The following is a 13324-nucleotide window of genomic DNA, read 5'->3' as shown; positions in this document are numbered from 1 at the left end:
TAAGTATATATATCAAACTTTGTATGTTGTAAGATTATTGTGTACCTTAGTGATTTTTTGGTACAACATTATCTGTAATTTATTTCAACTTATTTATTTCTGCACCTGGATGGATAAGTAGTTTACACAAATTTATTGTCAGTAAAATCAAGTGTTCCGATTCCATGGGTCATCTTGATGTCGTTATTTGTAGCCTTGCATTCTATATGGAGGTAAATGAAGCCAGGTGATATATATCTTTATTCAAGTAAGTATTGATATGCTCTTTGGTATCGTCGATTATTTTAACATTATAAGTAGTAATCTTCCATCGGCTCAAAATGCTGATCTGTTGAGACGACACCACCAGAAACTCAACAGTTAGTCGTTTTGCAGGAAATTTAACAATTTTTAAATGTGGACATTATACCATCGAATATGTAAATGCGTCATCAAAGAAAGTTCCATGTGTTTAGAACAATCAATAACTTTTGAATGTTGTATTAAGATATATTAACAATCAATATTGCGAGCGTATCAATATTGCATTGAGGACATTCGTATTTACTAATCTCAGATAAACTTATCGTTTGAATTAAAATAATAACTAATAACGTAAATAAAATACACATACATATGTGAGCTAAGTAATGTGAGACGTAGTTAGTTGAATAAACATGTAAGTAGCTAATAACTTGACACAGTTGTTATTATTTCAAATTAATTATATCCGAGCGCGAATCCGACAGGTAGAAAAGTTAAGTAATTAGTGATAAGGTAAATTGTAAATAAAAGATAAAGAAAATAAATAGCATGTAAACACACAAATTAATATACAAATTGGGGATGAGAATTTAAATGTAATTTAATTGGTAAGGCACACAAGCAGTATAGGCACTAGTGTATCGACTATGGTAGCAAAATTAAGAAATTATTCATAAGAAAATTTGTAAATAAAAGATAACTTAAATTAATAACAGACAATCATACGAAAAAATATATAAACTGAGTATTAAAAACTAAATAACAAACTAAATAAGATATTTTTGTATTTCTGTTTTAGCCAGGTTATGTTTTGGATGCACCTGCATTTAATTTCACGAGATCACGTGCCCTAATAATTAGAATTCCCTAAAAGTGTAATGTATTTACTCTTTGTCTTTATTTTAAAGATAAAATAATAAGCTAAATTATTTTTAACACTGTGTTAAAGATTATATTCTGTGTAATCCTATTAAGCATTGGGTGCCTAGGGAGTGTAGCTATTATTACATATGAAATATAAAGGTTATGACTCTAACAAAATAAAACAAATTGTTTATATTTAAAATACTTTTTATTATAATATTTCTGTTTTCTATGGTTGTTTTACTTATAACAATTGTTTAATACAATAGATACTTGGTGGTAACGTTAACTAAGCTTTCATCCTAAGATGTGTAAGCTTTGAATAATGGTGTTTTTATTTATGAAATTACTTACTTTGTTACATAAAGTCGAGAGTTTGAAAACAAAACTTAGGTCTTTGGTTGTCTATGTACCCGGTCATGCTTTAAAATATGACAATTTGTTAAGTTATACCTGTGTAAATTTAATATACAATCTGCTTGAGAAATTTAAAATACCCAAAAAATAAAGAAAGGTATTCCGATCTTCTGTAAAATCTAATCTTCCTGTATACCTAATTCTTTTTCAAATCGCATCTATTTTTTGTCAACCCAGAGATGCCAACTGCAAGGAAAAGGCCTACCACAAAGATTGCCGCTTTCTGTCTGTCTTGCATAGCCCGCATCCAGCGACTTCCGCTTGACCTTAATAATGTCATCGGTCAACCTGGTGATGGTCACAACTATCCACATCACGTCTATCGGCTCGACTTCTTTTCTTCGGATTTTTTCTTTTCTTGTTCGATCTCGCAGCCAAACTCCGGGTAAATCCTCTCTTTATGCTGTCTCGGTGACCTGGAACCTTCTTATAAGGCCTACCGTAAGAGATCACGTCTTGGATACAAGAACCTTTATTTAGTTAAACAATGACCACCCACCGATCTTGAACTTTTACTTCGATAAGTGCACAAAGTGCCTAGCCTATAGTTCGATTGTTCAGTACAAGACATTACTTCATTATCTTGTTCCAATTGATATCCTAGCCAAAATTATTTTTATAGACATTAAGTCAAAATATTTTGAATAAGGCTTGACTAAGAGATTGACTTTTGACGTGGTAGCTTTTGAAAATATTTTCTCTACAAACTTAATTTTTTTCCGTTCCCAAATCAGTTAATACTTTGTGGGAATCTACCTGTTATGTTTTATTACATCCTGTACACGATAACTTATGTAAGAACTTATATAAATAGGCAGTAGGCTGACGGTAAGTCGTAAATCACAAGCGTAACAAGGAGGTTCAAGTTTATTGCCAATTGTTTGCTTAATTGAGACGTGAGTGTCGGAAAGAAACGGTTGCTTTTGAATATATTCATAGATGCGTAGCGACAATGTCTTGTGAAAAAAATGGTTATTGCGTTTTAGACGTATCTTTATTTAAAAATGAAGTGTTCAAGATAGTATTTTAACTAAAAATATTTCACTGGAGTTCAAAGAACTATTGCATATGTAACTATGTATAATTACAAGGTTAATTAGGTATTTTAAATCATCTTTTGATTTACCGACTTTGAACAAAATGGCTGGCTGTCTATATTAAATTGGAGGAGGAGTAAGGAGTAGAACAGATTGTCCGACTGGTTTTTGCGCGGCATTATGTATGCTTGTGCTGATACAATGATTGTGATTGAATACAAGATTTGTACTTCCTTGTATTTGTTTTTCGGTTCGGATCGGATGCACCATCTATAAATTCCATTAAGGCAACTTTTGGCTTTTACTTATTTCGCGGGCTTAACGGTGCAGAGTGCGGAAGACGCTTAGGCTAAACCTCGTTTTCGTAACATAGTTTCAGGGCTTCCGGGGAACTCTGTGTCATTCCGTTACATCATATGCGATATTACCGATTAGGGAGGCTTCCCTGGAATGACCTAGCGCAAGAACCTCGTGAGGGGTCCACTGCTTGGGCTGCTACTCAAATACGCCTTTGACATCATCACCCTTCTTTTGACTTGGTCGTTTACTAATGCCTTGCTAACATTAGTACATTTTAAAAACGCTTGACGCTAGTCGAAGAAATGGCGGAAGTAAGTTCAGCAACCTTTTCATTTCGGATGATCGAGAATTGTCTTTCTCTATACGTTCTTTACTATTCTCGCCGATAAAAATGGCTTGCTTGGTTGGCTGAGGCAGCAGGAACAGTACAAATGAAATTTATAAAACTTTGAAGTATGCAGCATTGTTGTATTGAACGAAAGTACTTCAAATTTCATTGATTATAAATGTTTTCGTATGTTAATGTTTTAAGAGAATTATTTTTTTATGAGTTCTATCAGTACATCAGACACCCTGTTTTAGTTTATTTCTCCACCCTGTTATGGGAAGACCTACCAGATTGTCGCCTTACTTGTCTTATCCCTCTCAGATATAAAAACCTCTTTTCCTTTCGAGTGTGCTACATATATGAAGCAATACTTACATGGATAATTGCAGTTGAATGAGACGTAGGTCCGCCCTTTGAGGCACGGGCAAACGTAAATGACAAACCGCAAACAGCATTATCAATAATGAAAAACAACCTTAAGTATAGCTTGCAGTGTCAGTAAATGCTTATTATTGATTGATTATTAAATTAATTGCAAAATCTAAATTTAAATAGCCATTACAGTCTATTCTTATTCCTAGCCCCACTTTTTTGAATCTGAATACAGAATATGTAAACATAATAATAATACAGTTACGTTTTGAATTTGCTACATTTATAAATACTGTTTATCTTTATTATAATCGACCTAAGGCGATGATTAAAAGTCTGGTCACGAAACTGAACTTTAAGCACAATTATGTGTAAAAACTTCACGGAATCGTGAGCTTTAACACTATTACGAAACCAAAAGCTTTTTCATAGCCAGACGTGTAACAAAAAACCTTTGAATCGACTCACGATATTTTTTTTGGGATTTTATGATACTTATTTAATTATCAAGCCTGTTAAATGACAATGTATTATACATATAAATATGTATTTACTTTAGTATAAGAAGTGTAATATTCGAAACTGAAAGCTCCTTTATAATTGATTTTTATAAATGTATTTTCTAGTTCATACTGTATTAAAACATTGGTTAATTTATTTTTGTATAATTTACATATATGTTTTATAATTATACGGTAAAATAAAACTTATTTCTGAAAGAAGGTTAAGAACGTGTTACTTAATATTTTAATTAAAACTTCTAAGGAAAGTTGCTTTTAAAGAACGAATAATATCTTTTCACTGCCAGAACTAGCTAATTTATTTTGATAGTTTTAAACAAAATGATGCATATGTAAAAATCTTTTAAAATAGATTAGTACATTGACGTCGAGCGACAGCCCTGTTAGGAATAGAGACCTCAATGTTCAACGGCGAATGAACACGAAATAAATCATTGAGTTTTTATATAGGAATCATCGCCTCCACACTGTCGTCGGAAAGACGGCGGCATCAAAAGAAAAGAGCGCTTTGTAATACCGCCCAACGCGAGCCTATAAAGACTTCATTACCCGTAGCTTTGGTACTGAGGCAATATTCATTAAATGTTCGAATAACGATGGACATATGTGCCTTAATGAACAGTAAGTAGAATAAATTGGTTTTTCTTAGCCGATTTTGAATTTATGAAGTGATTTGCTTGTCGTGTGGTCTCTTTAAACAGAGACTATAATTAGAAAGTCATTAGTAGCATTAATTCTTTTCTTTTCGATGTGTTATCAGGAATTGGCCGATACGTGGACGAATGAAAGTAGTATTAGCAGGCCATATAGCGCTCAGAACTGATAGCCGCCGGGGTCAACGCTTAGCAATAGTTTTTTTATGGTCACCGCTATTGGGGGCCTCTCGCTCTCCCCTATCGTATTTATGGGACAGGGCATTATAATCTTCTATACAATAACCGTATTTAATTTCACATTTTATCACATTTACAAATTTTTGGCTTATTGACATAACTGTCTGTTTAATTTATTTTCTCTTTAGTTATTTCACATTAGTGTTTTACTTTACTTTCTATTAATTTAATTTATTACCTGACCTGTACTCTTTTTACCTTTATTTCTATTAATAACGTCCTCAATTACTGTTTCTGCAACATTTGAGGAACAAAGGATTGTCTTCGTTACTTGTAACCAGTAAGGCGATGTTGTCTTCGGTTATTTTCTTTCCTGTAAGGCGCTCGAAATCGCAACGGAGTCCTCCGAATGCTGGACAATTGGTCACTAGATGCACCACGGTTTGGTCCACCACTGGCTCACAGAAGCTCGCAAAAGCAATGGTTGTCAAGTGCAAGCGCAGCGTAAATCGTTCTTAAGTGCTTCCTAGCAGTTCTATTGGAAATCTCAGAGGGAGGCCTCTGTCCTTCTGTGGGTGTCCTGCATCTAAGATGATGATGATAATTAATATTCATATCCGTGCTTGGGATTGCAAAAATAACATTGACTGCATACTTATATTTAAAATTATCACTATAAAGTTTAACAAAAAAAATTGTTTTAGTTTTTTATATATGTACGATAGTCATTTTTTTTTCAAATCTAAAAGATAAATACATTCATTAATGTCGGGCCACTGCACGGCATAAGGTTTACGGTTTCCGGTTTCTAGCAAAATACAATCATTAGTGTAACTCATTATTAAACTCTCTTATAGTACGTTGCTTTATTAAAGTATAAACACATATTCTTTTCTATAACATATCCTCTATATATACAAAATTTATATTAGAGTAATTAGCGCTAATTAAATTGTTTCAGCGCTTGATTTCATGAATGCTTTAAAACTAAACATTTTCTTTTATTAACAGCAATAATTTAAGCACGTAATTGAACTATAAAATATTTATGGCATTTAATACCGGAATAATGATGTAAATGAGCGTACTGTTCTCAGAAACAAACCTACGGACGGCCGACGGAGCGCTTTGCCCGTAAACGGGCGCGCCGCTATGACGCCGACGATAGAGTCATTATGTTTCATTATTTGATCAAAGTTCTCAAACTTTAACTTTAATTGGTGTTTGTAAAACTTGGTTTGATCATATAGGGCAACAGTTAAAACGAACAATACGCGCACGATTTTTTTTTTAATTTCATGAACGTGCCTGTAAGGATTCGTAGTAACAATCAATAAAACTTTGCACAGAAATCCTTCATTTTCATGTTATTATTATTTTTTTAATTTTATTACGGTGTAATTTTTTTTGTAATAATTAAATCGATTTTAATTAAAGGTAATGTTTGAGAACCGTAGACTATAGATGTCTGATTAACTCGTTGCGGAGAGGTTCAGGACGGCGTGGCCGTGCCTGAGGGCGGTGCAGTACGTCGACCGAGCCGTATATATATCATTTTCTATTTTTTTCCACAATTTTTACTTATTCGTTGTAGCAATACATTTTCATTGTTCAAACTAGCAACTATTTACGTTTTTTTTTAATCATTTGATCTGTTGATTTATTAGATTACATAAAATTGCAGATACATATCGAAATAATAAACATTTTTTGTTTCTCCTGAATGAGATAGATGCGAGCAATTGAACACTTTCTGGCAGTTTTTGACAATGTATATCCGAAGTAATTGTCTGGACAGATTTTAAAAGTTACATATTCACTAATATACAAGATATAAGATTATATTCATTGATTTTAGATTTCATATTAACTCGTCTCCGGATAGAATAGCTAAACTATTGTGATTAAAATTCTCAATTTTCACATGGAATGTATTTTCTATCACAAGGGCCAATCCGGTTTTAAATTCTATAAGTATTGTGCCATTTTCTCGAAAAACTTCACTGTAATCAGGCCGTACCCACTTTTTGGGCTCTCCAACGTCATGATATCAGGTGATAGAAGTCTATTGCAAGGCATGAACTCTCCCAAAAATGACGACAATGATTGGTTTTGCGCTGCCTTTATCCAGCGACTTCTCGTGAATATAATAATGTCGTCAGTCCTACTTGTGGTTATTGACTTCGTAGTCGTTAACAAAATTTGAGACAAAATTTCTAGAACCGAAACGTTAGATTCCAAACCACACTTATAATTTCTGGCGTCATTTCTTATTTCAGTCTTTATTTAGTTTCAAACAGAAAAAATGTCAGGAAATGGTAATGACGAAATTACAAACGAAGTTTTTAAACAAAAATTTAGTGTTTTTTTTTTTTTAATTTGTAACCTTTTCTATGTAAAGAATATTGCATAACGTTTAAATGTCCGTCATATGTCGTTTATAAAATAAAATTATCGAGTACGTTTTGAATTCAGAATACATGTAAAAAGAAAAATAAAACTATATCACATTGCATTCCCGCTGTTATGAAAAATATATCATGAAATGGTAGCTGTGGAGGCAATCCATTACCTGCTCGTTGCAATATAAATATAACATCGTAACATTGAGAGTCAACAGCTTGTATTTAAACCATTAAAATACAATGCCGAACGCAAGTGCACCAGGCTCGAAGTCACCGTACGTGGGTGTGGACACCCAAATGATGAATTACAAACATGTCGGTAAGAAGTACGACTTATTGTTATACTATAGAAACTACTAATGAACTAATTTAAATTTTCTATGAATGAAACACCCGACTAGCTGCTTAACTAAGCTGATTTCCTTGCATAAATAATCTGTAAAAAGAAATATGATTAAAATTATTTTTCAATCAAAAACGTGTTTAAAAATAATAACAGTTTTGGAGAGAGAGACCTATATTTATGATTCTTTATGGATCGTATGTAATGTCTAATTTATAATATCGTGATGATAACGTTAATCGTATTTGTAATGAGCGTATTTTGACTGTTTATTTTATATCAATCATAAATTTTACTTTAGTAGGTGTTAAGGACCCTGGAGAGATTGTCTTGTATTTTACGGCCTCTTTTAGTATATGTCAGGTTTGATTTGTCAGGGAGCAGAGGGCGCTTAGTCTAAGACCTGTTTTTCGGTATCGAAGCTCGAGTGGTCTTTGGGAAGTCACGGCTCGGTACGGATACTGTTTTATTGGATTGGGAGGCCGCCAAGCTCTTAGATCGATGGCTGGTACATTCAAAGAACTTTGTAAGCAATTGACGTCTGTTGCTGGAGGAATACAAAAAATATTTGTAATTTAAAGTTGAACAGTAAGATGTAAAAGTTACAAATACATAATTATAAATTAGCTCCAACAGAAACTCTTTTGCCGTGCTTCTTTCGCGGTCGCATAAGCGTCGGCGGAATAAAAGGCGGTGTGATGACAAAAACAGGCGAGAGCCGTTGCACTTAACAACTTCATTGGCACTAACGAGCGATCGAGCCAAACCAGTTCGGGGACAGCGCGGCGTTAACGTACAATATAAAGGTACCACGAGAAGCCCACGCAACTTTCTGACATTTGTAATTTACAGCGTGTTATAAATCTAACATTCGAATATTTTACCACGTTACAGATGGTGAAAAAAAAAAGAAATAATGTTGTCGTAATTTTGAAAATAGGAAAAAGAAATGAAGATTTTCTTTTGCTTATCTGTTAGCATTCACTGGTCCACTGTCAACCTAAACACCTTACTTCATTTTCTTTTTAGCCGATAAAGACCCACTGCAAGGCATGTACTGCCCCGGATGATCGGCCTTGTGCTGCCCGCATCCAGCGACATTCCGCTACGCTTCTCTTAACTTCCTTTTACTTACTTACTTACTTACTCCGCTGGCTCAGTGACCCAAAGTGGGTCTTGGCCTCCGAAGCGAGAGACTTCCACTTTCCTCTATCTTGCGCCATTGTCTGCCATTGGTTGACATTCAATTCGCGCAAGTCTGCCTCAACGCGATCGATCCAGCGATACCTGGGTCTACCCACTTGTCTTCGACCCCTCGGTTTTTCCAGGTACGCTACCTTCACGCTCCGATCCGATCCCATTCGCTCCAAGTGACCAAGCCAGCGGATTTGTTGAGCTTTATATTCGCCAATGATATTTGGCTGTGCTTCCTTTTAAACACTTTAAAATAACTTGATAACTCTCCGAAAAGTCCTTATTCTAACCGTTACTTGTATATTTTGCCAGATAGGGCAGTCTCCAAGCGATTGTTTGTTTCTGTTCTATTCAATTCAAAATATCTTTATTGAAGTAGACATTTACACGTGGAATTGTCAATTATTTTAACATAGTTCAAAAGATCTCGCCAGAAACTCAATAGTTGCAACATCTTAGTTCTCAATATGAAGGAAGAATACATGTGAATAATTAAATTTGTATATTCAGAGACAAATTAAAAGAGTAGAAAGACAAAACTTCCAACTTGTAAGCAATAAAATTGTTCACACTTTTCTTCAAATAATTTTGCAGTTATTTTGAATGTTAACTGTGTTGTTGATGTGTTGTATAGAAGGTTAATTAAAGTAAAATTTTAACAGGGGTGCAAATATTTTCATTGGCGTTATTGGCAAAACTAAAAGCTCTAGCGATTTAAGTATTTTATTCCTACATATTTCTAATCGCATGAAAATCTCCGAAAATTATTTTTATGCAAACGACATTTATAAAACAGGAGAACAGTTTTACCTGGTATCTAATAAAAAAACACATACATTATTATAGCGTGAAAGCCTCTGTCATGTTTGAATCAGGTAGCTGATAGTAGAACGGGTCGGTTCCCGGAAGACGTTTCTGTTGTAATCATCGTAGCAACCGATCGGCTCAAGTGATTAATGGCCCTCTTCAGAATTACTTTATTTGTATTTGTACATTTTATTTTTACGGCGTCATTACTTCATTAAATTAAAAATTAAATTTCAAATAGTATATAAAAAATATAAATAGTATAAAAAACCGTACTGTATGTTTAAAAATATCTTTTTTATATATATAAAAAACAAAGGGACAATAGTTCCATCAATTATTATTACATATTTGAAACGTTTAATAAATCAAACCGTTTGTTTTTTTTGTGTTTATAGTGATTTTTGTTACTATACCAAAAAGTATTATTAATTATTAACGAAACGTAACTGTAACAACGCCCAGAATCGATTTAACAAGTCTCTTATAACTGGTAATAAATGGCCCTATACCTTACCCCAATGGAGAATTTAAAAGGTTTTTTTTTTAAACAATTTATTTTTAAATCAAGTACGACTAAAGCTTATTTTTATTTCCCCCTGATGACAAGAGGTAAAGGAGCAAGTACAGTACCTTAAAAAACGTATAAGGATACTTAGCAAGTATTATTTGTCTTTAATAAGGCGAACAATTAAAAGTTCTTCTAAAATAAATGTTTCATGTAACTTTGTTCAAAAACATCGAATGGGCTTTTAATAGAATTATAAAAGATGTTCTAGTTTCGTAAAATATACCTTCACTTGTATCTCAATGCAAACGGAAAGAAATAAATAAATGTTTCGACGATAAATAAAAATAAAACTTAAGACTTCCAAACCGTACTAAACTTTCTTATGGAGTTCGAACACAAAAGAGAGTGAGATGGGTTTAATGTTAGTAATACGATGAAACGAGAGAAAAGATGTAGAGCCACGTGACACCTGCCGACGACCAAATGAAGATATCGCAGCTGGATGTAGTCTGTGTAGCCAGACATTCTCAACCTTTGGTGGAAACACAAAAAATATTCATTATACAATGAAGACACAAGCATAACTTGAAACGTCCATGTTGCCAATTTTGTATATACGAATAAAAAACCGATTCTAGTCTATATAAGTTGTTATGATCGAGAATTTATACAACACTTTATTGGCTAATTTTTTTAGGATCGCTTACTAAAAGATCAGAAATTTTTATGTAGTTATAGTGTTTCGTTAACGACCAAACAGCTTCAAATTCTTTTCAACGTCTAGTTCTCCGTCTTCCCTGTTATTTAAAAAAGTAACATGTTAGTTTTAAAAGCCTAAAAATGTATTTGAAATTTGTTAAGCGCAGGAACTTTTTATTAAAGTCCGGCTACAAAAATTAAACCAATCAAAGTACATAGGCGAAGTAAAAAAACAGGAAATAAGAAACGTGAGAGTGATATAAATTCAACATCCCCGCAACTCCCTTGGCACGTCGCCTGACCCAGCCGATAATTGAGACATCAACTTTTTCAAGCTTTAATGGTAACCATATTTTACGAAGGATATGTACAATAAGTAATTACAATTTTTTATTTTATAATAGTTTATTTATTTTCGAAAGATTTACAAGTTAAGAAACATTACTTGACTTTTAAGGTTTTTTGCAAAACATAATTAAATTAAACATTAAAGCGGAAATCGAAAATAATTGTGATTCGAATACTACTTTCAAAACATAACACATTTAATAAATTGCAACATGGCGATTGAAATAAAGCTAAAATATTTTTCTAAATAATTTAAAAATGAATATTATCTTTATATTGATTATCGTGATCGCTTTAATCATAATAAAGCATGTTGTCGATGGCATGATAATCATGAAATTTAAAAAGCGAATACCAAATAGATTTTATGTAGGAATTGTTAACAAAGTATAAAAAATTTGATCTTTACGATTTATCCCTTATTTAACTATAAAAGGGGTCACTTTCTACAACTGCTTTCTGAATATTTATATCGTGAGCGGTACGTAATTTAAGTTCATTTCTCGTTATCTCCGCGGCATTATCTATTTTGGTTTTTTTTTTCGAAATGTATTTTTTAATTTTATGTCCATTCCGACACCGACGGCTCTATAAAAAAATTTTGATTATAACACGTTACCGAATTATATATTTTGTTAAAACGTTTTGGTAGAAAAATATTATTATTTTATCGACTCTGAGGATATCGAGCAGTAAGCTTTCTCCCCATCAAGTAAGTGACTTATTTATTGGTTTCATTCCGTAAAAAGTAATGGCGCAAAGGTAGACCGCCTATCGAAAAAAGAAAAGCCGTTCCTGCTAGTAGAAACATTCAGCCTTTGCATCAAACGACTAGTCCCCTAATTCTTTAGTCAGGGTTTCTAAGAATAGGCTTAATTTACCCCTGACTGTTCTGGTTGAATCTTGAGCGTGGATGCCCTGCCCGTCCATTTTCATGATTTGATGACATGATTGATTCAAAAGCAAAGCCAGTTAGCAACACGAAGTGGCTAGGGGAGGTCTAGTTTTTCTCCATATAAATAAAGCCTTTACTGATGGACACCGACGAGGTACTATGGCCGATCACTGCTTTTCAGTGGTTGAATTCTACAGGGCATTTCACTGTCGAAATAAAAAAAGGTATAAAAATGCTACACATCTCTTAAAAAATGATACTGTCTTGGAGACAGTTTGTGCTAGAATATACGGATACTCTTTTTTTCATAAGACTGCGTTGAAATAAAACATCGAGTGATTCAGAATCGTTCATTTTTCAAATAATTGGTAAATAAGTCAAGTTACAATGCCTGTCCTAAACTTGATTGTAGGTGCTACACATTGGACAGTGTGCTATAGTCCGACTAGAATTACTGTAAATTATATACATACATCGACATCTGTTTGTTTTTGAATATCATTATCGTTTAAGCTCTTGGACGTGCAGCGCTAGACTTAGCTTACAGTGCAGGACAAATGGTTTATTATACCGAGTTTAATAGCAGACTTAAATTTATCACGTTCCATTTTATTATAGTAATTAACACTGAAAGTCATGTATAGAACCTGGAATTTAATTTAGCAGGTTGAAAATACCTTACGTTACATATATTATTTTTTTATAAACACCATCCGTTTTAATTTGTAATATGAACGCCAAGCTGCCAATAATGATAAAGTCATTACTCAAGAATACTGAACTTATTAGAGTTGAATAGTTGGTCGGTCGGTTGTTCTGTTGCTCACATAAAAATGAGATGAGATTTTTTTCATAACATGCTTTTAATATTAGATTTATAACTAAGATTCTTAGAATTTGTAAAGTTTTTGAAGACGAAAGTTTTTATTGCTTTTTCGTTAATTTTAAGTTTATTTTTAATTTTCGATTTTATTATGTCTGTGACTGTTTTATACGAGTATTTAGATTTTGACTCTTAAACCTTATATTATTTATTATATAAGATTTACATGCCAATATATATGTATTGCCACAGTTGCCTCTTATAAAAAATACTAAATTCACGACTGGTAAAGTGACACGTACGTGGAAGTATGGAAGTAAAGGGAAGAGGATTCCTAGAATTGCTCGCTCGATAAATTACCATATGAGTAAGTCTACAGCGTGG

The sequence above is a fragment of the Battus philenor genome, unplaced genomic scaffold (genome assembly GCF_028537555.1).
Source record: "Battus philenor isolate CCGP_79_NKW_IND1 unplaced genomic scaffold, ilBatPhil1.0.hap1 SCAF_19, whole genome shotgun sequence".
Taxonomy (NCBI): Eukaryota; Metazoa; Arthropoda; class Insecta; order Lepidoptera; family Papilionidae; genus Battus; species Battus philenor.
Note: the sequence above shows the minus strand (reverse complement) of the source record.